The sequence below is a fragment of the Adiantum capillus-veneris genome, chromosome 26 (assembly GCF_014529385.1).
Source record: "Adiantum capillus-veneris isolate H3 chromosome 26, ASM1452938v2, whole genome shotgun sequence".
Taxonomy (NCBI): Eukaryota; Viridiplantae; Streptophyta; class Polypodiopsida; order Polypodiales; family Pteridaceae; genus Adiantum; species Adiantum capillus-veneris.
Genome location: NC_140956.1, coordinates 32,703,961 through 32,728,344, shown reverse-complemented (window position 1 = coordinate 32,728,344; position 24,384 = coordinate 32,703,961).

The window sequence follows — 24,384 nt, the reverse complement described above, 5'->3', positions numbered from 1 at the left end:
TGAAAGTTGTAAATTGGAGGATTTAGGATACACCAACCATTGCACCCAACTTCCAAAACTTGGCTTGAATGACCAGCTATTGGATCTTGGATGCACCTCCCCTCTAGGAGTTGATAAAAATGACCCACTGGGGAATCTAAGGTCTACCTATTTCACAAACTTTATTTGAAATTTCAAGGTGGTGATCTAGGAGACACCAACAATTGGATCTACATTTCAAGCCTTTGCTATAATGGCCCAGTGGTGGATCTTTGATGCACCTACTTCCCAATTTTTAGTCTAAATGGTCAAGTGGTGGATCTAGGATCTACTCATCCCACAAACATTGTGTAAAATTATAAGTGTTATGATGACCAAGTGTTGAATGCACTTAACTTTAAGACATGGTTAGAATGGCCAAATGGTGGATCTACGGTCTATCTTTCCTATAAACACTATTTAAAATTGATAGATGGTGGATGTAGGCGAAACCAACCATTGCATCCACCTTGAAAAAGTTGGTTAGAATGGCCAAGTGGTGAATCTAAATTGCAACCACCTTCAAGCCTTGGTTAGAATTGCCACGTGGGGAATCTAAGGTCTACATATTGCACACGGGTTGTTTAAAATAAGAAGTTGGTAAATGTAGGAGACACCAACCATTGCATCCACCTTGAAAAATCTGGTTAGAATGACCAAGTGGTGGATCTTGGATGCACTCACGTTGAAAAATAGGAAGTTGGTGGATGTAGGATAAACACACCATTGCATCCACCTTAAAAAATTTGGTTACAATGGCCAAGTGGTGGATCTTGGATGCACCCACCTTCAGGAATTGGCTAAAATGGCTAAGAATCTAAAGTCTACCTTTCTTACACACTTTGTTGAAAGTTGTAAATTGGAAGATTTCCAATACAGAAACCATTGCACCCACCTTCCGAAACATTTCTTGAATGGCCAACTATTGGATCTTGGATGCATTCACCCTCTAAGAGTTTGTCAGAATGGCCCACCGGGGAATCTAAAGTCTACCTATTTCACACACTTTATATAAGATTGCTAGGTGGTGGATCTAGGAGATACCAACAATTGGATTCACATTTCAAGCCTTTGCTATAATGGCCAAGTGATGGATCTTTGATGCTCTTACTTCCCAATTCTTAGTCTAAATGGCCAAGTGGTGGATCTAAGATCTACTCATCCCACAAACATTGTGTAAAATAACAAGTGTTATGATGGCCAAGTGTTGAATGCACCTAAACTTTACGACATGGTTAGAATGGCCAAGTGGTGGATCTATGGTCTATCTTTCCTATAAACACTATTTAAAATTGATAGACGATGGACATAGGGGAAACCAAAAATTGCACCCACCTTGAAAAATTTGGTTAGAATGGCCAAGTGGTTGATCTAAATTGCAGCCACCTTCAAGCCTTGGTAAGAATGGCTAGGTGGTGGATCTAAGGTTTGTATATTGGACACATGTTGTTTAAAAAGGGCCAAGTGGTGGATCTTGGATGCAGTCACCTTGAAAAAAAATAAGTTGGGGGATGTAGGAGAAACTAATCGTTGCATCCACCTTGACAAATGTGCTTTGAATGGCCAAGTGGTGGATCTTGGATGCACCCACCTTCAGGAATTGGCTAGAATGGCTAAGGATGTTAGGTCTACCTTTCTTACACAGTTTGTTATAAGTTATAAGTTGGAATATTTACAAGATACCAACTATTGCACCCACCTTACAAAACATAGCAAGAACGGCCAACTATTGTATCTTGTATGCATTCACTCTTTTGGAGTTGGTTAGAATGGCCCACTGGGGAATCTAAAATCTACCTATATCACACACTTTATTTGAGATTTCAAGGTCGTGGATCTAGATGACACAAACAATTGCATCCAAGTTTCAAGCCTTTGTTATAATGGCCAAGTGGTAGATCTTTGATGCACCTACTTCCCAATTCATAGTCTCAATAGCCAAGTTGTGGATTTAGGATCTATTCATCCCACAAACATTGTGTAAAATTACAAGTGTTGTGATGGCCATGTGTTGAATGCACCTAACTTGAAGACATGGTTAGAATGGCCAAGTGGTGGATCTACAATATACACCCACTTATCATTACAAGTGTTGTGATGGCCATGTGTTGAATGCACCTAACTTGAAGACATGGTTAGAATGGCCAAGTGGTGGATCTACGATATACACCCACTTATCATTACTTGGTTAGAATGGCCAAGTGGTGGATCTATGGTCTATCATTCCTTTAAACAGTATTAAAAATTGATAGATGGTGGACTTAAGGGAAACCAACAATTACATCCGGGTTAGAACACGCTACCAATGCAGGTTGAAAAACGTTGATCTGCTAGCTTCCAAAAACGCTGATATGCTTGCATCAAAATGCTGATTTGAGGGGTTGATTGGCAATGGGATGCTGCTGAAAAACATTGGGCTTTGCTTGGAGAAAAACACCAGGTTTGTGGAGTTCTTTCTTGAATACGGCATATGAAACCTATTTGTATGTACAATAGGGAATGGTATTTTAGTGCTCAATCTTCACAAATTTCCTCCTATATGTTAGTCATTTTTTGCCCTTGGACTGCTCATCTTTTTGGTTCTTTGAAGCAGTATCACATTATTTTGCAAGTTCACAATGACATATGCCATAGTGCCCAACAGGTATGAAGACCACCGACAATGGCTGCCTTGTTGAGCTGCCAAACGGTGCTGGGAGAAACAAAGGCTGTGTTTGTGATGGGGGAAGAGAAGAGTTCAGATAAGAAAAATTCTGAAATGGGCAGCTCAATATCAAGAGTCATTCGTCGTAACGGGCCTCATTGTTGAGAAGACCGGGCTCGTATATATTTCCAATAGGGAGCGAGTGGATTACAAGATATATGTTGCATGGCTCCATCATCAAATTGGAACTTGAGGAGAAGGCTACATAGTGAATCCTAATTTCGACTTCTTGTTGTAATCCGTAGAGAGAGACAACATGTTTGCCTACAAGTGTGCCACTACTTCCTCTAATCATGTGCATGGTTCACTTGATTATAGAGAATCCAGCTTACTCTTGCCCACATAGATTTTGAAGGGTCCCAAACAAGGTTTTCCTTTATGCAGGAGACTGGAGATCCGAGGATGATGTGAGTGGATCGATTCAAGCGAAAAGATGTGATTTAGTCACCTCAGTGTGTGTGTATGTGTGTGTGTGTGTGTGTGTGTGTGTGTGTGTGAGAGAGAGAGAGAGAGAGAGAGAGAGAGAGAGAGAGAGAGAGAGAGAGAGAGAGAGAGAGAGAGAGAGAGAGAGAGAGGGAGGTGGAGAGAGAGGGAGGTGCGGACGACGATGATAAGGCTAAGGCTGAAACCTGAATACTGTGAATTGGTCCCTGTCGCACCAAGTTGGGGCAGATCTGTGTACTTGATGTCTTGATGAAAAACGCTGCTTTAGGGTTAAGAAAAATGTTGCTGCAACCTGGCAAAAAACGCTCGTGTAGAGGACTGAATTTGCTGCTAATCTTGGCTGCAACTGCTAGACCAATGGGGGCTGCAAATGTTGGTTAATGGAGGCTAAAAAACACTGGTTTAATGGCTGCAAAACGCTGTCCAAAGGGGGCTGAAAAATGCTACCAATGCAGGTTGAAAAATGCTGATCTGCTAGCTTCCAAAAACGATGATATGCTTGCATCAAAACGCTGATCTGAGGGGCTGATTGGCAATGGGATGCTGCTGAAAAACACTGGGCTTTGCTTGGAGAAAAACACCAGGTTTGTAGAGTTCTTGCTTGAATACGGCATATGAAACCTATTTGTATGTACAATACGGAATGGTATTTTAGTGCTCAATCTTCACAAATTTGCTCCTATATGTAAGTCATTTTTGCCCTTGGACTGCTCATCTTTTGGTTCTTTGAAGGAGTATCACATTATTTTGCAGGTTCACAATGACATATGCCATAGTGCCCAACAGGTATGAAGACCGCTTACAATGGGTTCCTTGCTGAGTTGCCATTGTGCTGGGAGAAACAAAGGCTTTGTTTGTGATGGGGGAAGAGAAGAGTTGAGATCACAAATTTTCTGAAATGTGCAGCTCAATGTAAGGAGTCATTCGTCGTAACTGGCCTCATTGTTGAGAAGAGCGGGCTCGTATATATTTCCAACATGGAACGGGTGGATGACAAGCTGTTGCATGGCTCCATCATCAAATTGGAACTTCAGGAGAAAGCTACATAGTGAATCCTAACTTCGACTTCTTGTTGTAATCCGTAGAGAGAGACAACATGTTTGCCTACAAGCGGTCCACTACTTCCTCTGATCATGTGCATGGTTCACTTGATTATAGAGAATCCAGCTTACTCTTGCCCACGTAGATCTTGAAGGGTCATAAACAAGGTTTTCCTTTATGCAAGAGACTGGAGATCTGAGGATAATGTGAGTGGATTGATTGAAGCGGAAAGATGCAATTTAGTCACCTCAGTGTGTGTGTGTGTGTGTGTGTGTGTGTGAGAGAGAGAGAGAGAGAGAGAGAGAGAGAGAGAGAGAGAGAGAGAGAGAGAGAGAGAGAGAGAGAGAGAGAGAGAGAGAGAGAGAGAGAGAGGGGGGGGGAGGTGCGGACGACGATGACAAGGCTAAGGCTGAAATGTGAATACTATGAATCGGTCCGTGTCGCACCAAGTTTGGGCTGATCTGTGTACTTGATGTCTTGATGAAAAACGTTGCTTTAGGGCTAAGAAAAATGCTGCTACCACCTGGAAAAAAACACTGGTGTAGACGATTGAATTTGTTGCTAATCTTGGTTGCAACTGCTGGACCAATGGGGGCTGAAAATGTTGGCTAATGGGGGTTGAAAAACGCTGGTTTAATGGCTACAAAACGCTGTCCAAAGGGGGCTAGAAAATGCTACCAATGCAGGTTGAAAAACGCTGATCTGCTAGCTTCCAAAAACGTTGATATGCTTGCATCAAAACGCTGATCTGAGGGGCTGATTGGCGATGGGATGCTGTTGAAAAACGCTTGGCTTTGCTTGGAGAAAAATGCCAGGTTTGTAGAGTTCTTGCTTGAATACGGCCCGTGAAACCTATTTGTATGTACGATAGGGAATGGTATTTTAGTGCTCAATCTTCACAAATTTGCTCCTATATGTTAGTCAATTTTGCCCTTAGGCTACTCATCTTTTTTGTTCTTTGAAGCAGTATCACATTATTTTGCAAGTTCACAATGACATATGCTGCTGAAAAAGGCTGGGCTTTGCTTGGAGAAAAATGCTAGGTTTGTAGAGTTCTTGCTTGAATACGGCGCATGAAACCTATTTGTATGTACGATAGGGAATAGTATTTTAGTGCTCAATCTTCACAAATTTCTCCTATATGTTAGTCAATTTTGCCCTTGGACTGCTCTCTTTTTTGTTCTTTGAAGCAATATCACATTATTTGCAAGTTCACAATGACATATGCCAAAGTGGCCAATAGGTATGAAGACCGCCGACAATGGCTGCCTTGCTGAGTTGCCATTATGCTGGGAGAAACAAAGGCTGTGTTTGTGAGAAGAGTTGAGATCACAAATTTTCTGATGGATAGCTCAATGTCAAGAGTCATTCGTTGTAACTGGCCTCATTGTTGAGAAGAGTGGGCTCGTATGTATTTCCAACAGGGAACGAGTGGATGACAAGCTGTTGCATGGCTCCATCATCAAATTGGAACTTGAGGAGAAGGCTACATAGTGAATCCTAACTTCAACTTCTTGTTGTAATCTGTAGAGAGAGAGAGAGAGAGCATGTTTTCCTACAAGCAGGCCACTACTTCCTATGATCATGTGCATGATTCACTTGATTATAGAGAATCCAGCTTACTCTTGCCCACATAGATCTTGAAGGGTCCTAGACAAGGTTTTCCTTTATGCAGGAGACTGGAGATCCAAGGATGATGTGAGTGGATCTATTGAGGCGGAAAGATGCGATTTAGTTACCTCAGTGTGTGTGTGTGTGTGTGTGTGTGTGTGTGTGTGTGTGTGTGTGTGTGTGTGTGTGTGTGTGAGAGAGAGAGAGAGAGAGAGAGAGAGAGAGAGAGAGAGAGAGAGAGAGAGAGAGAGAGAGAGAGAGAGAGAGAGAGAGGGAGGTGTGGACGATGATGACGAGGCTAAGGCTGAAATCTGAATACTATGAATCGGTCCCTGTCGCACCAAGTTGGGGCTGATCTGTGTACTTGATGTCTTGATGAAAAACGCTACTTTAGGGCTAAGAAAAACGTTGCTACAGCCTGGCAAAAAACGATGGTGTAGACGACTGAATTTTTTGCTAATCTTGGCTGCAACTGCTAGACCAATGGGGGCTGAAAAAGGCCGGTGTAATGGCTGCAAAACACTGTCCAAAGGGGGCTGGAAAACGCTGATATGCTAGCTTCCAAAAACGCTCATATGCTTGCTTCAAAACGCTGATCTGAGGGGCTGATTGGAGATGGGATGCTGTTGAAAAATGCTGAGCTTTGCTTAGAGAAAAACGCCAGGTTTGTAGAGTTCTTGCTTGAGAGAAGAGCAAGAAGTGCATTGATACCATTGATGTTATAATGCACCTTCTCTTGAGAGAGAAAGAGATTCCTATTGCAAGGTCCCTTGCCAGTGCACTTCCTGCTCTTTTGTTGACCGCTGGGTCAACAACACAACATAACTCAAGTTTCGTACCAAAGTCTTATCTTTTGCGAGTTATGAAATGCTGCGGATTATGGCTATAAACGTCATTTGTAATGAGTAGTTATTCTAGTTTCAGAAGCCGGGGTACAATGGCACTTCTAGATTGTAAATACAAAGCCATTTGACCCTTTCAACCCCATTTTTGGTTAAACCTAAGGTCGCCTTAGTATATAAGGTACCTAGGTCATTTTTTAAAGGAAGACTTTTTATCATAATCAAAACTGAGCGCTGCCGTTTACTGTGTGTGAGAGAGAAAGAGAGTGAGCGTGAGCTTCATCCTCTCGCTACGCCCGGCTCACTCAACACATTGGAGATATGACTGCACCATTGCTGTAGGCTCGAGGAGAGCTACGCGACGACGCCAAGCATTCCACGCGAGACGAAGCACACACGTCGACGCATCTACGAGCTATTTGTGGCCGTAAGTGTATCAAACAATGTTTGTTTTCTGCGTGTTAGTAGTCTATAGAATCGTGGCGACATAAGCTACGCATAGGTACTCATAAATTTCAGTTTCGGGCACTTTCAAAATTTGGCTCTGTCATCCTACGCGTTTTCCGCAGATGGGTTTTGAGTGAGGGTTTTGAGTGTAGAAGCTTAGGGACAGGTGTATCCTAGTGAGGGGATGGTGTTCCTTAAGTTTCGTACGAATCTGGCATGATTAGGCAAGTTACCTTTAGTATGTGTGTATGTGGCTAGGTGGTGTAGTTGAGAGCAGTGAGGTTCTTAATTGTGGTTTAGTTGGCCTTCCTAAGTGTTGTATGTGTAGGATGGTCTCAGCCTGACAAGCTTAAGAGATTTCGTCCATGTGCCTATCGTGTCATCTGTGTCCTCGATTGACATTATGTTGATCTAGGTAGTGTTTGCATGCACTTCATGGGTGTGTGAGTCGCTCCCCGTCCAACATTGGCGCCACTGCGGGGGACACAAGGACCTAAGTAGGTTTCCTACTAACACTCGTGTGATGGTTGCTTGATTTAGTTTCGGCTAGAGAAAGCGTTTTTCTTAAGTGGATCCGGAAGAGAATATTCCGCGATCAAGTGGATAGCCAGGAAGCGTGTGTCTTGCCGAGGGTCTGCGACTAGATAGGTTTAGTTAGGATCTGTGGATTAGAGTAGTTGTTGGTGGTTGAGTGATTTGTGAGGTGATAAAAGCGTTTACTAGTCCGTGTGTGGCAGTGAAGCGTTTTTCTACTCATAGATGCAAAACCCCATATGATTTGTAGAGTAGCTTTAGGTAAGTGATCCGATTCTGATCTAGAGCTATTCATCACTGAATTATTTGCTAAAGTGCTTGATTGCATTTGAAATCACGAAAAAGTGTGCTTTTGAGGGTAAAAATGCATTAAACAAGCTTTTGTGGATATTTTCGTATGACTGACTGATGCTGTGCATATAAAGGAGCATTTGCAAGGGTTCTATGAAAAAAACCTGCAATTCTGTAAACATAGACATCCTACACGTAGGATGTCTCAAGGGGGTTCTGGAGACCAAATTTGAAAATTTTGACTGCACTAGTGGGTTCAAAGGGTAGGTTTTACCCTAGTAACATATTGACTTAGGTGTTTTTCCCTATTTTTGTTGACCAAAATCCAAAAGGCGAAGTCAAAAAATGTAAAATTTCAGAAAAGGCTTAAATCGAGTGATTTTTGCATGTTTTTGCAATTGTGAAGCATACTTGCACTTGCTGAGAGCATAAGGAAGCATCAGGGACACTTCAGTCTCAAAAAAATCAGCAGTAGACATCCTACGCGTAGGATGTCTACAGGGTGATCTGGTGGAAATTTTGAAAACCTGAAGTTACCAGTGTGTTTAGAAGGTAGGTTTTACCCTATTTTCACCTGGAAAGTGGAAATTTGACCAAATTTTGACAGATCAAAGCCAAAAGATGAGAATTCCCAGACATCCTACCCAAATTGTGCCCAAGGCATAATTTTTGAGACCAAACCATAGGGTGACTTCATGTGCATGTTATACATGATGTTTTGAGTGCATGTGAGAGTTTTCAGCTCATTTGGGTGAGAAAATTGGGTTTTAAGCAGACTTTAGTATTTTTGACTGAAAAAGGCAAGAACAGCTAGTTTTGGGGTCTTTTGACATCCAAATTAAAATCTAAGCATAGCATTGGGTTGCTGACATCAAGGGGAAGCCGTGGCTCAAGTTTGGGGCAATTCTAAGCACTTAGACATCCTACGCGTAGGATGTCTTCACCATGATTTAGCACTCCAAATAAAATTCTAAGCATACCACAGTGATCAACACCTTAAGGAGAGTCCGTGGTTCAAATTTGGGGCAATTCTGAGCAGTTAGACATCCTACGTGTAGGATGTCTAAGGCATGATTTAGAGGCCAAATTCAAACTATGGACATAGCATGCTGTTGTATAGCCTTAAGCAAGCCTCCTAGTCAATTTTGGTCCAATTTGGAATTGATTTGACTTAGGAATTCATCAGAATAAACATCAGGCTTCTAAAGCAGATTCTTGATCATTTGACCAACCTATAGGTGTCAGAATCAAAAAGTAAAAATAGCTGTGAGTTTAGCACATCAAGGGGAAGCTACAGTGCAAGTTTGAGCTGAAACAGAGCAAAAAAGACATCCTACATGTAGGATGTCTCCAAGGTCATAGAGTGGTCAAAATTCTACTTTGGCCATATAGGGAGGTTCTAAGTGTCTCAAGGATTCCAGAACTTTTTTCAAAAGTGAATTTGGACCTTGTTTGGCCTATTTACCAACCAAAGACAAGAATTGTCAGACATCCTACTCTTGGAGTGCACTAGAAGCTCTTGCAGCCTAAATCTTGACCTATTGGGATCCAAAATCAATTCTAAGCATACCATTGGGTTGATGGACTTAAGGGGAGTCTCTGGACCAAATTTTGTTAAATTCTGAGCATATAGACATCCTACGCGTAGGATGTCTCTAGGCCAGTTTTAGGATCCAACTGTACCTTTGACTATACAGAAGTGTTCACAGTGTCACAGAGATCCCAAATCTTCTTTTAAAATTGAATTTGGACTCATTTTGACCAGTCTAAATTGCATTTCACTGTTTTGGCCATAACTTTCACAAACAGTATCAGATTGGAAAAGTTTTTATATCAAAACGTAGCCTGAGAGCGACTCTACAGATCTTAGGGCACATCGTTTGAGGCGTCAAAATTCATCCCCAAGTTAGGGGTGTCTGAAAGCGACAACTTGCGAGAATTGTGACGAAACCGTTGCGGTTTTGGACATAGTTTCGACTTTTCCCTAACCAAAGCACTTGAACACAGTGGACTAAGTCTACTTAAACCAAGCAAAAGCTCTTAAGCCCATAAATCATGTCTACCCTAGATTCAAACGCAGCCTATGCAAGTTTGGAGATCCCGACGATAGAGGAATATCCTCCCACAATGGATCTTCCAAACTTGCAATTGATAAAGACCCATCTTGTTGAGAGAGTTTGGATGATTGGTCATGAGAGTGAAGGACTATACAGATACATTGACGACAATTAGGTCAATCTTTATAGGTTTTCAGATTCATACCTAGAAGAGATAACGGATTACAAGCTCTTATATATCTACACATACGGAGTCGAGTGTCAATGGAGATCTATAGTTGTCGACAAGTATGGACGAGAATACAGAGTTGTAGAAAGCACAAATCCACAGACTGTACTAGAAAGAGGTGGATATTTGGTCAATGAAGGACCACAAATGCCTCCACCAAACACGAGAATTCCTATAGGAATTCCAAGAAGAGAGCCACCAGGATTCCCTTCAAGAGAGATAACGAGAGAAGGATTGGGAGAGTCTCTGGTTAGACTTGCAGACAATCGACGAGTTAGACCATCCCAAGTCCAGAAATGGGTAAACAGAAAATACTCCGGAGATAAAGATCCGAGAGATCACGTAGCGGATTTTAGAAGAGTGATTAGAGCAGAGGAAGTTTCAAATTTTGCGACACAGTTTGCGGGATTTGGATTGACTCTAGAAGATGATGCAGCTACATGGTTCGACTCGGTGGAAAAATGGGATTTTGAGACCCTAGATGAGCTGTTTGAGGAGTTTATTGAAGAATTCTCACCAAAAGGCATTGCTCACAACACGGTCTCGCAAAGCCATAGATTCAAACAGAAAGAGAATGAATCAGTACGCAAAGCATCATTACGGCTCAAGAGATATGTTAAGCTCTGTCCGAGAGCGGAATTACCTACACAAGCACGACTGATGATGATCTTTATCCAGGGAATGAGAGATGAGGGCCTTCAGAAGGATTTGCATATGATAAGGAGGATGATGCTAAACGAGTTGATCAAAGAAGCTCTTTATCTAGTGGATAACTGTGAGGCATACAAAGAAACGGACTTAAAGAGTCAAGGAGATGACACATCCTCTCAGCATAGTGTTTCATAGATAAGTGAGTCCATTGCCAAGCCAACGGCACCTATTTATCAAGAAAAGCTTATCGACGACTTGGTCAAGAGGTTGATTCCTCTTGTAAGGTCTGATTCGGGAGAGCCGAAGTGGTGTGAAATTGAGAGAAAATGGACGAACCATACGGGGGAAGAGTGCTATTATAGCATGGAAAATGCTAGGGAGAGGTATGTACAACCTGTTCCAGAAGCACCTACTCCACCTAGATACATTACGGGGAATGCGCCAAGACCAGTAGGAGTTTTAAGGCCATAGCTTTTCTTAGGACAACAACCTCCGCTGCCAGGTGCTAGAATGCCGGTAGACATGAGATACATGCCAATGATGGAAGAATCAAATAAACCAACGCCAATACCAGCTACAATGTGGTATAGAAACCAAAGAGAGTACTACCCTTCGGAGCAACAAAATGTGAGAGAAACACATGGAGTGGTGAGGCCGATACAACCTCCACCTCCTGGGTTTCAGTCAAAAGAAAGAAGGTATGAAATGGACGAAAGGACATTGCGATTCATTGCAAATAGCGGCTTATCTAGGTCAAAGCTTGCTTATAGCCAAGAGGAAATGCTAAAAGAATCACCTCAACCAGAGATAGCAGATTGTCACAAAAGTCGTGACAACCACTTGGTCAAACAATGGCCTCATACGGAGATCACTGAAGTAAATGCCTATTGTCTTGAGTGTGGCATCACTCACTTGATCCCCGATTGCCCAAAAAACCCATACCAAATCAAAAAAATAACGACAAATGTATCAGGGATTGTTCAGCTACCTAGTAGCTCAGAAAATGAAAATGTTGTACCAGTTCAAGTGGTTACGGGAGCACAAGCTCAAAAGAAAGCTGATGAGAATCCAGAGACAAAGAACACGGAAAGTGACACGAGCCTAAAGACAGATGATGGACCAAAGACAGATGCACCTAGTCAGAAAACCAACAGCAAACGAAATAGTTGGAAAGCTAGAAACACTAGGATGAAAGCACGCAGGGAACGAGAGCAAAAATCCCTAGCTGAGAAGCTTACCGAAGCTGAGGAGAAGATAAAACAACATGAGGAAAAGGAGGCCACTTCTCTTACACAGATGGTTAAACCTCTAGAAGAACCATCCACGGACGAGAAACCGAAAAGTGCTAGTTCAGGAGGATTTGTGTTGGCAGAGAATGTTAATGAGACATTAGATGCCCTCTTGGAAGCCTATGATGAAAGGCTTAAAAACAACCAAACCCAAGAACACAGGTGGATGACATATCCCTATGAGAAACTAGAAAAGCAAAAATTTGAAATGTGCTAGAAAATGATTCAAACAGTCCAAGCTTTACTAGAACCACCAGTTGCAAAACCTGAGGATGTGATCCGTGTCATGCCTACACAAGTAATCCCACCAAACCAGGAACTAAAAGAGTCAGATTCTAGTCATGAGAACAGATCAAACCTCAAAGACCCAGCATTAGAACCAAGGATAGTACTGAATACCACGGATAACTTTTCCGAGGGATTTCACCAAGCTATAGCTGAGGATTGTAAAGAGGTAGATGGTCTTGACGAATTGTGGAAACAAGTCAGAGAGGCCAATGAAGCCAATGACCTAAGAAGACGAGTAGACAAGACTAGTGATAAACGAGGAGTGTTTCTACCACCAATAGAGGAATTTGAGACTGGATCTCAAATGAATCTAGACGTGCGATCGTATTGGGGCGAGAAAGGATCTGTACAATCTATGGATAGTCAACCCCATTCGCTAAGAACACTACCGTCCTACATGGGAGAGTACGAGACCAAGTGAGATGTGGTTGCAGTCCCATCACAGAGACTATCTCCCAACAAGGCCATTGATTCGAAGGGGCTAGTAGATATTCTATCTACCCCAGTCACCTGTACAATAATGTTAGCTGAGTTGCTCAGAATAAGACCCAACATGTGGGCTAATGTGGGTAAATGTCTAGAGACATTTGGTGTAAAAACCCCAATGACGCAAATCGAGGAAGGCATCAAAGAGCTTGAAATGCCTCAACCAAATACTAGGCCAGTGCCATTAAACAAGGTAGGCGATTATTACGAGGGAGAAGATGGAAACACCACCCTTCCTGTGGAATTCAATAATGTAAAAACCATGGCAATCCTTGACAGTGGAGCTGGTGTGGCCATTGCAACCAAAGAGGTTTGGAAAAAATGGGGAAAACCTGCCTTTATATCCACACGAATGACCCTTCAGCTTGCAGACGGACACAAGGAAAATCCCCTAGGACTGCTAGAAAAAGTACTTGTTACTTCTTGTGGCATTGAATATGAACACACTTTTGCTGTTGTTGACTTTGGCAAGAAGAACAACTATGAAATCATTCTGGGAAGACCATTCATGCGACAATTGAAAATGGTCCAAGATTGGGGTTATGACCATATATACCTGAGACATATGGAAACCATAACAAAGATAAACTTGAGGGACCATAGCTATAGGGATGTGACGAGAACACCGGTTGAGGAGTTTGATTCCGACACAGTGGTAGGATCAGAACTTTCAGCTTGGTTAGGTAAGCCTAAAGAACTGTGGATGTGTGGAGCTTCACAATGTGATATCTTGAAATGTGAGGAATGTATCCTAGAGCGGGTCATAGAGGATAAGGACTATATCCCAGAACCATTTCCTGAAGAAGAGTTAGAGCCTTTTGGATGGGAACACATCTTGGCTACTCTGGACGTGTGCGGCGTGGAGGATGCTCCCACAACAAAGTTTTGTGATGAAAATGGCTATGATATCGTTCCTTATTTTGCAGTAAGTGTAATCCAGGAAAACAAAGAGATCCAGACATCAACAAGCTCTCGAAATAAGGAGAAAACAAAGAAATGTGGAGAATCAAAAGATGAAGAAGACGACGAGTTCTATGACTCTGTAGAACACTTTGAGCTTCAAGAAGATCAACGACCCGGGAATCAATGTCATTGCTACACGAATAAATTGAATCAAAAGTGGATTCCAAAGTCCTCGGTGAAGACACAACCACCACAAGCATCCTCATACATGGCTCCTAATAAGGATGCAAAGACTCAGCTAGGAGGAATACGACCAGAGCAACGAGCTAACAATGCTCTAATCAATGGGCTAGAAAAGTCCTCCAAGAAACTACCACCCAAGAGCAAACAGACAGTAACTTTCCACTACCAGCCAAAAAATCAAGGGAAAGTACAAGAAGTCAACCTTGCTGAGGATAGTAGCGATAGTGATGAATCTTACGACATCCCCTATCATCAACTCAGGCCATCATTATCACCAACCCCTTCAGCAACAACCATGACAGGTCAAAAGAACAGGACAACAAGTCAAAGCCAAAAAGCTCGACAAATCTGGATACCAAAAAGCCAGATCGGCCAAAAACAGATATGGATCAAGAAGACAAAGATATCTAATGACAAATCCCAAGATCCAACACCAAAACAAGGAAAGCGTGCACGAACGGGTAAGAATATCACAAAGTCGCAAGCTTTCACAACTCAGGTTTGGGCTCCAACGAAGTTGATTCAAGCACAAAAAAGTCAGGAATTCATTTGGATTCCCAAAAAACCACAGTATCAATTTTCAAAGCCTGAATCCCGTCCCCAACCAAGCGTACAAGGGCTGAAGGAAAGACCACTTTCGACTCACACAACAAAAAGGTGGATCCCAAAGAAGTGTCTTCAAACACAAACGAAGCATGGGCAAGTATGGGTTCCCAAACGAGAGTCAACAACAAAACAACCAATAATCACAAAGAAATGGGTCCCAAAGAAGAACAACAAAACTGCTGTCAGTGCATCACCACTTGAATTCTTACAATTCTTCCTACGATTACAGTACAGTTAGAAGCGAGCAAGTCGCTTCAATCAAGCAACGATATAGGAGCTTTAAAGACCATTACATTGCTTAGAATAGGAATCCTCGCCAACAAATGCCAATAAGCAAATTGCTTATACCCACATCTTGCACAACATAAATATTTTCCATGCATTGACTGTGTATGCATAATAGGGCTACATTACAAGGCCTGCATAGGCACAACTTTTAATTGCCCAAGCACAACACATACCCTTTGCAATACCCTGTCGTAAAGGATGACTCCAAATAGGAAGGGGGGAGGCATTCTGAATGCGGACCTAACATTATGACTATTAGAGGGAAATGTTTTGTGAGATGCATTGAATTTTTGCGTTTTATTGTGATAATTTTTTGACAAAATTTAGAGTATATGCCCTCATAGTAGTGTTACAGAGGAGTATGGGGACAAAATCCATATATGAGCCCCTAGGGACATGTGTATAGTGTACATAGCATTTAGATTTCTATTTGAATGATTTTTCTTTTGTTGAGTTGTTTTAAGATTTTCTTTGTTTATTGTTAAGAAAAAAGAAATCCATAATCCACATGAAGAAAATACTGACTAGAGGCCTGAGCACTACGAAGAGAAGAAGGTACAGGGAAACGATGAAACTTCACGAAGTATGTCTCAGCAGCAGTCACTACAACAGCCAAAGAACTTGTCACAAAGCAGTATCAACATGCAATCGACAAGTCATACAAGTCAGAGTCGAGTAGCTAAGCCACAAAATAAGTGAGGTGTTAGTCCCAAAGCTTCAAGTAATATTCTCTGTGTTCTAAGTGTCTTAGCTATTCTAGGTACTGCTCAAGCTGGAAGAGTTGAGCATATTTACGTTGTGTCGCTCATGCTGATATAGGTGAGCAAAAGAGTCGAAGTCTAAGTATTTAAATCTGGTGAAGTGAAGGAGAAGGTCCAAAAGACACTCACGTACTGAGCACAGTGAGATACGAGTGGAGAAACTTCTACATCGAAAACCCTTCTTGGAAAGGTGGAAGCTATTGAGACATCTTTTGATGTCACATGTGCTACATTTATTCCTCGAAACACCCATCATTTCCTTCATTCACATGGCATGATTTTGTTGACAAATTTCTCATATGCATATAGAGTGTCCCATAATTGGCACTTGCATCAGGCACTCTTTCCGTGTTTTAGCCAAGCACTAACCTTTCATGAACATGTACTTCACGTTCAACTACTCAACTCCAATAAGAGCGTATACCAAAGGCATTTTTTTTTTCCCACCGGGTTTTTTCCCTTTGGTCATCCAGGTTTTAGACCCTAATCTAAAGACACCTATCACCATCCTCTTGTACATATTCCTTCTACATCAACAATAAGGAAATGCTACTCAAATCAATTGACAAATGAATTGGAGCACCAATTTCAGATCATAGAATACTTCTCCTCAATGGCGAGTCGAAGAATGGCCTACAATGACAAAGCAACAGACAACACTAACAACATGATTGCACAGGAACAAAGAAGTCCCCAATGAAGAAGCGTGGACATAAAAGTAATCAGAGGATCTCAAAAGATGAATGGTTGCGATGATAGATGTCCGCTCTAATGGATCATAGTTCTTGTTGTGGTTCGACAAAGATACAAGCCGTGCAACAGATGAAGCCAAAACAACAGCAAAGTGTTGACCGCTGGGTCAACAACACAACATAACTCAAGAACAAAGAAGTCCTCAATGACAAAGAGCATACATAACGGTAATCAGAGGATTTCAAAAGCTTGTCCTTGATAATGTGCATCGAATGCTCGGCACGGTTTTGAACGTCAAATTAGAATAATTAAGTCCTGCTGGATTTGGCCTGACAGACAGACTTTGCATTGGAGTGCAACTTGGCCTAAAGAAGTTAAGGGTTTAGCCATACAATTTCTACAAAATCCTTACAAAGTTGTCATTGGCTCACAAGATCAGAAAGCCAATCACTCAATTCTACAGATTGTAGAAGTTGTTTCTGAGAATCACAAATACTCCGAATTGACAGATTTGCTAGAGCAAGTGATGGATGGAGCTTTCTCTATCCATGATGATAAGAGTCAAGTTAAACGACATTGGGTTCTTTTTGAATTTAGATATGGCAATAGACCTATAATGACAGAAACAGATGCTGCAGCTCGGAGCGTGGATGTGAAAGACATAAAGTTCGTCATCAATTATGATTTTCGTGAATCATGTGAAGACTATGTACATCGGATTGGACGAACAAGACAAGCTACTGCAACGGCTATAGTCTATACTTTCTTTCCAACAACAAAACGACAGCAAAGACCACATCGCCATCGACAATCAGGTCATGTCGGGGACGACATGAACGCGGAAGGGGGGAATGTTGACCACTGGGTCAACAACACAACATAACTCAAGTTTTGTACCAAAGTCTTATCTTTTGAGAGTTATGAAATGCTGCAGATTAAGGCTATAAACGTCATTTGTAATGAGTAGTTATTCTAGTTTCAGAAGTCGGGGTGCAATGCCACTTCCAGATTGTAAATACAAAGCCATTTGACCCTTTCAACCCCATTTTTGGTTAAACCTAAGGTAGCCTTAGTATATAAGGTACCTAGGTCATTTTGTAAAGGAAGACTTTTTATCATAATCAAAACTGAGCGCTGCCGTTTACTGTGTGTGAGAGAGAAAGAGAGTGAGCGTGAGCTTCATCCTCTCGCTACGCCCGACTCGCTCAACACACCGACTGCACCATTGCTGTAGGCTCGAGGAGAGCTACGCGACGACGCCAAGCATTCTACGCGAGACGAAGCGCACACGCCGACTCATCTACGAGCTATTTGTGGCCGTAAGTGTATCAAACGATGTCTGTTTTCTGCGTGTTAGTAGTCTATAGAATCGTGGCGACATAAGCTACGCATAGGTACTCAAAAATTTCAGTTTTGGGCACTTTCAAAATTCGGCTTTGTCATCCTACGCGTTTTCCGCAGATGGGTTTTGAGTGTAGAAGCTTAGGGACAGGTGTATCCTAGTGAGGGGATGGTGTTCCTTAAGTTTCGTACGAATCTGGCATGATTAGGCGAGTTACCTTTAGTATGTGTGTATGTGGCTAGGTGGTGTAGTTGAGAGCAGTGAGGTTCTTGATTGTGGTTTAGTTCGCCTTCCTGAGTGTTGTATGTGTAGGATGGTCTCAGCCTGACAAGCTTAAGAGATTTCGTCCGTGTGCCTATCGTGTCATCTGTGTCCTCGATTGACATTATGTTGATCTAGGTAGTGTTTACATGCACTTCATGGGTGTGTGAGTCGCTCCCCGTCCAACATCTTCTCTTAAGCAAGAACTCTACAAACTTGGAGTTTTTCTCCAAGCAAATCCCAATGTTTTTTAGCAGCATCTCATCGCCAATTGGCCCCTTAGATCAACGTTTTGAAGCAAGCATATCAACGTTTTTGGAAGCTAGCAGATCATCGTTTTCCAACATGTACTGGTAGCGTTTTCCAGGCCCCTTTGGACATCATTTTGCAACCATTAAACCAGCATTTTTCAGCCCCCATTAACCAACATTTTCAGCCCCCATTGATCCAACAGTTGAGCAGCCAAGATTAGTAGCAAATTCAGCCATCTACACTAACGTTTTTTGCCAGGATGTAGGAGTGTTTTTCTTAGCCCTAAAGCAGCGTTTTTCATGAAGACATGAAGTACACAGATTAGCCCCAACTTGGTGTGACAGGGACCGATTCACAGTATTTAGATTTCAGCCTTATCCTCGTCATTGTCGTTTGCACTGTCGACTTTGACATAGGAACACTTAGACTCACAGCATTAGTATCTTGCAACTACAACATTAGTATCTTGGAGCTACAATGGGCATGAGTATTGCATAAAAGGGCAAGAAGTCGATGGATGAATGAATGGCTCACAAGACGTATGTGTCACGATCGATGGTCTTGTAGTTAATTCGCCAAATATAAAGGAGAAGACAGTGGGGAAGCCGTCTCTTGGCCCTTAGAAGTCATGATAGGGGCCGCGGTAGACGAGGACGACAACAAAGTGGGGCAAATGGCATTCCGCTTGTCATCAAGCCAATCCCACAAATTGTTGGGGGTCCCATCGTTGCAATAGCTCCAATGACCAAAAAAATTATCAATGCGAAGGGATGAGCTACCCGGCTAGAGCATGCAAACACTCGTGCACGGTTAGTGAGCTAATTGTGGCAACACAAATGGTTAACTCTACGAGGTGAGCTTCTCGGCCTATGGAGGAGCTAAGCCGCAATGAAGGGCAATCTCCATATCCATTTCTCTTCACCTTTAATCAACCCAATCACACACACTACGATTGCAAGATGCACACAACACTAATCCTATCATGCATCACACTAACCGCAAGCACACACACATAGATCTATCTCCGGGGAGGTCACCTAATAAAAATGTAACCTATCACGTGAGTTCAACAGAAGGGTATTTAAAGTCCTTGAAACTTACATAAATATATATATTGAAGGGCATTATTTTTTCAAATTTGAAAAAAATTTACAGACTTTAAAAGAAAAGGGTACATTATATTCTTAACAAAATTCACAGATAAGGGGTTTTACAAACATGTCTTGAACGCACGTGATATGGTAGTTTTACACATAGGGAACCCCCCGAGGATCTATCGAGCACCACACTCCAATCAAACCTACATGCACACACAAGCAAAAGAGGGCAATCACACAAGATTAGAGAGGGATTAACCACTAATTAGTTAAGATCGAGTTAATCTAAGCATCATAGGTAATCATAAGAAATATGAGAGAGGCATAGTGAAAGAGAATGAATCATTGATTAGTGTTAATCAAGTCTCACGAGCAAGGAGAAGCTCAAGGACTCCATAGCCACACACCTCAAGCGCTCTCACCAAAGAGTGCTCTCAAAAATGACTTGAGAACCCTAATTTCTTTTACACACTGCCTTATATACCTAGGGTAAAAATGTGCAATGTCCGGGCGCCCAAGGCCTTTAGAGCTCCACCACTTACTGAATCTGCTGCCTAGGCACACTAATTAACCTATTATTTACAACTTGGAACTCCCATTGAGCCTGTAACACATTAGAATATTACAATGGCTTGAAATAAATCGGGAATTTACAATACGTGACCATTTTGGGAAAATGTGGAAATGTGTAACTCCAATCTTTACTGCTTCTTCACTTTGATCTTCGATGTGCATTTGTACATCTTCGGTCTTTAGCAGCTTCTGTTAACTGACGTTGACTCAGTTAACATCCCCCCCTTCCTATTTTAGTGCCCGTCCTCGGGCACTATTGAAAAGTGTCCGTGGAGGCTGTGGAAGGTTTTTGATTGGTTGTTAATGGGCTGATCGTCTTCTTTTGTCGTTGGATTTGTTGATGAGGTTCAATTTGTTGCAGCATCTTCATTAGTCCAAATATGTCTGGTGTGAGAGATGATGGTGCATTTTTCCATTGTAATATCATAATGATGAGGCTGATGTTTATTTTTGAAAAGTATGTACAAGGGAATTAGAATGATGAGGGTCTAAATTAGGGTATAATACCTGGATGACCAAAGGGAAAGAACCTAGTGGAAAAAAGTGCCTTTGGGATAAGCGCATTATTGGAGTACTTATTAGCATGGGAAATATTAATAAATTACTGAAGGAATTATTCACTGATAGATATGGAATTAAAAAATGTGATATCCGTGGAAGTGTACTGGGCCGATGCCAATTTTCCAATTTCAGCACCAAGTGATGGGTAGCGTTGGACAGTCACCACGCCTCGTATGTAATGATTTTAACCCGAGGGTCAGTACCAAGCGATAGGGAACGTTGGGCAGTCCCCAAGCGCCCCATTTTCCCCGTATTGACTCAATTGTTGTATGTAATGACTTTAAGAGCAAGGTCAACACCAAGCAATGGGGAGCATTGGGCAGTCCCCAATCTTTTTATTTGCTCCAGTATTGACTCATCTATATTTTTGTAATCACATCACCATGGTCTTCATTGTCGGTTACACCAAGGTCAGCACCAAGCGATAGGGAGCGTCGGGCAGTCCCCAAGATTCCTATTCGCCCAGTAGTGACTTCAACAGTAGGGTCAACACCAAGCGATGTGGAGCATTGTTGGGGGATATGTGTTCGCTACGTGAGCCGGGCAAGCACCGGGCCTCTGGCTATAGGAGGCGTGAAAGATAGAGAACAAGAGACACTGACAGCTCTGCCAATCGCCACAATCATCAATTAATTGAATATTACTTTGAGTACTATTTAGTCCTTAGCCAAGGCGGGTTGTTAACAGCGCCGTCACTTGGATTAGCTGCTAGCTAGGAGTTTAAGCCCCCATTTACAGGATTAACCGGGTCGTTAACGACATCGGACTTAACAAAATGCTAATTCAATCTCTAACAAACGACGGTGATGGAAATTTTTCTCTGTGGCTTTATCTGCTTCGAATACCTCGCGAATTTTGCAAGCTTCAATTCACTTCACTGCCTTGATTATTGTGAAATATTGTGCAGCTTCTTACTCTGTTTGCTTTACACTCACTTAATTGCCGTTCTCCTGCTCTTGACCTCTTTCTTCTTTGGGTTGAGTCGCTTGCTTATGCACGAGAGAGAAAACACGAACCTTCCTTGTTTACTTGGTTTAAGCTTCTTGCCTTCGCTCTCTCGCCCAAGCTCTCTTGCTTGCTTCGACAATTTTCCTGCCTTGGTTGCTTCGGAAAAAGCTTTAAGCTCCTTCCTCTTCTTGCTTTCCTTACACTTGTTATCTCTCTTCTTAATTACCTTCCCTTCAAATCCCTTTGCTAAGAGAGAGAGAGAGCTTTTGTGTCTTTCTTACTCCTTCAAGTACGAGAGAGCGGGATATTGTGTTCCCCTTGCTTAAACAACATGAGAGAGAGAGAGAGATAGAGAGAGAGAGCTCGAGATCGCCTTCAAGCTTCGAGAGAGAGAGAGAGCTTTGCCTCCTCTTCTTCTCCACTTCGTGATGCTCGTTTTCCTGCCTCTTTCAATCCTTCTTGCCCTCGTTTATATAATTCTTCGAACAACTCTCCTCCCTTGTCGTTGATGCCTTTTCGTTGATAGCCCTCTTCTCTTATTATGACCTACTCGCTTTCCTAAAAAAAACTAACTCTGTTTTTTGCCCCACCCCGCAGTCACGGCGCCGTGTGACTGACGTGGCATGGGAGTGATGTCGATGACATGGAAGGCGGGTTTGACCAGCGTCGTTTGCGATGGGATTAGGGCTGAATATCGTCGCACTGCCATGCTGAGAAAATTCCGCTTCTGTCGCGCGCTCATCTGAGATCGCTTGCGGCCGCTACGATCCTTTCTCCTCTTGTGCAGTCTTGTTTTTGCTACTGTGGGCGCCATTGCCTTCGTTCTTCCTTGGCTTCACACACCCCCTAAGTTTAGGGGCCACTTTAAATCTCAAGTGGGCGGGCGGCCTCCCTTTGGTTGCCTTTGGGCGGCCATAGGTTGAGCTTTGGGCGGCCATAGGTTGAGGCCCTTAGCCAATGTTTGAAGGGCATCATATTTGACTCGCATATTGTCCATGGCCCTTGGGTGCCACAGTTTAGTGGGAGGCCTTTGGGCACCACATTAGGCATTCATAGCAACCAAAGCATTGCCAAGCACAACTTATTTCTCCCAGCAGTCCTTGGCTAACAATATCTTCATGAATTTCGATGTCATAAAAGTCTTGAATAGTGCCACATACCCGCAAGAAGCAAGTATAAGTGATTGTATTTGACGTAAGGTCTTCCCATCACAGTCAGTCAAAGAGTGAGAGACTAGCCAAGCATTGCCAATTACGACTACCACCGGCCAACATTGGGCAGTCATTGGCGTACATACCGGCCAAGGCAATGTAGTAGGCATCAAAATTTGGCGTACATATCGATAAAGCACTGCTATCTCAACCACTTATTCTGCTGTATTCAAAACCCTTGCTACTGCTCAAAACTCCCAGACGCAACAACAACTGAGCGGATTGAACTGGTACGGAGCTGGCCCTCGGCGAATCTTTAACGACTAATATCTTGGCAACCGGAACTCCGATTGCTAAAGACCGACGCGCTCCACAAAGTGAGCACTTCAGGCCCGTGCATTTGTTTCATTTCTGTCACCTCAGTTGCAGTTGCCCGATCCGGTACAGATCTGCAATCGACTCAAACTTCAATATGCCATAGCTTCTTCACCATAGCTCCAATCGACGAGCCGTAAAGATAGGCCGGTAGAGCACATCAAGCACTACAATTATAGATCATAAACTCCCATCTGTGCTCACTTCAAGCATAGTCCTTTTTAGCATCATTAAGGCATTAGTTGGCCCTTTTAAGTGGCATCTGGCATACATTAATCATTAAAATTGACCTGTTATCAAGCCCTGATCACTGCTCACTAAATGTGTAGGCTTCAAAGAAGCTTAGCTTACATTTCTCTGCTCTTTTTCCTTTCATGGAAGCGGAGCTGCATGACATCCACCCCCTCTGAACCTGCACAGCCTTTGGTCTGTGCCAATAGCACTTCAATCTGCATCTGCTACAGGTACCTTAAGCTCCTTACCATCATTAGACTCACTTAACTGGTAAACATATGAAAAATGAAATAAGGATTATACCCTATCATCAATTGTCTAGCTTAATCATTAGGTAGCTGCCATCAAAAATCTCTGAACCACATCTGTCGTATCTACAAAGCATTCAATCATGGATAACTTGTTTAGTGAACCCCGTCAGACTCAAGTGCTCCAGTTAATGATGCACACGGCTTGACCATTAAGCTCTCTTTAAGGAACCCTGTCAAGCTCAAGTATGCCTTACTATGTCTGCACACGGAATGGCGTTCAAGTCCTTTACCTCAAGTTCTGGTAACAGAACCAACTCAAAAGATGTGAATACACTTCATCAATTGTCCAAAGAAGTCAGTTAGAAGCCAGCCATGTAATCTTATTAAATGCATAACCAAAACTATTTTGACTTAGCATAATCTAGAAAACAAAACCTTGTACCATGCAACCTGCTACATCAGATAGCTGGTACTCTTCAAATCTAAAACTGGCACTTTAGTAGCCCCTAGGATCAAACGGTAACTCAATCATTTGTCCCATTGTGAGAATTTCTTTAAAAATTTTGCACCATCCTCCAGGATCATAGGGAAAGTACAAGAATTTCCAGTCATTACAGCATAAACATACATTAACCCACAAATCTTCATACAAACTGCGTGGGTCATATGGCATATAAGGCAATTTCCCACGACCATGCATATATCTGTCACCTCCTGGGTCAAAAGCTAGCTCAAAATCCCCTACCTCATAGGGTAACATCAGATCCCATATAATATCAGGTAGCACTAGATACTGCCATATCTCCTGTGCAACTGGCTCATCCAATTGTTGTTCGTCAATCACAGGTAAAATCATTGGCAGTGCACCTTCACTCTCACTAGTATTGGAATCCCAATCATGCATTCTGGATAC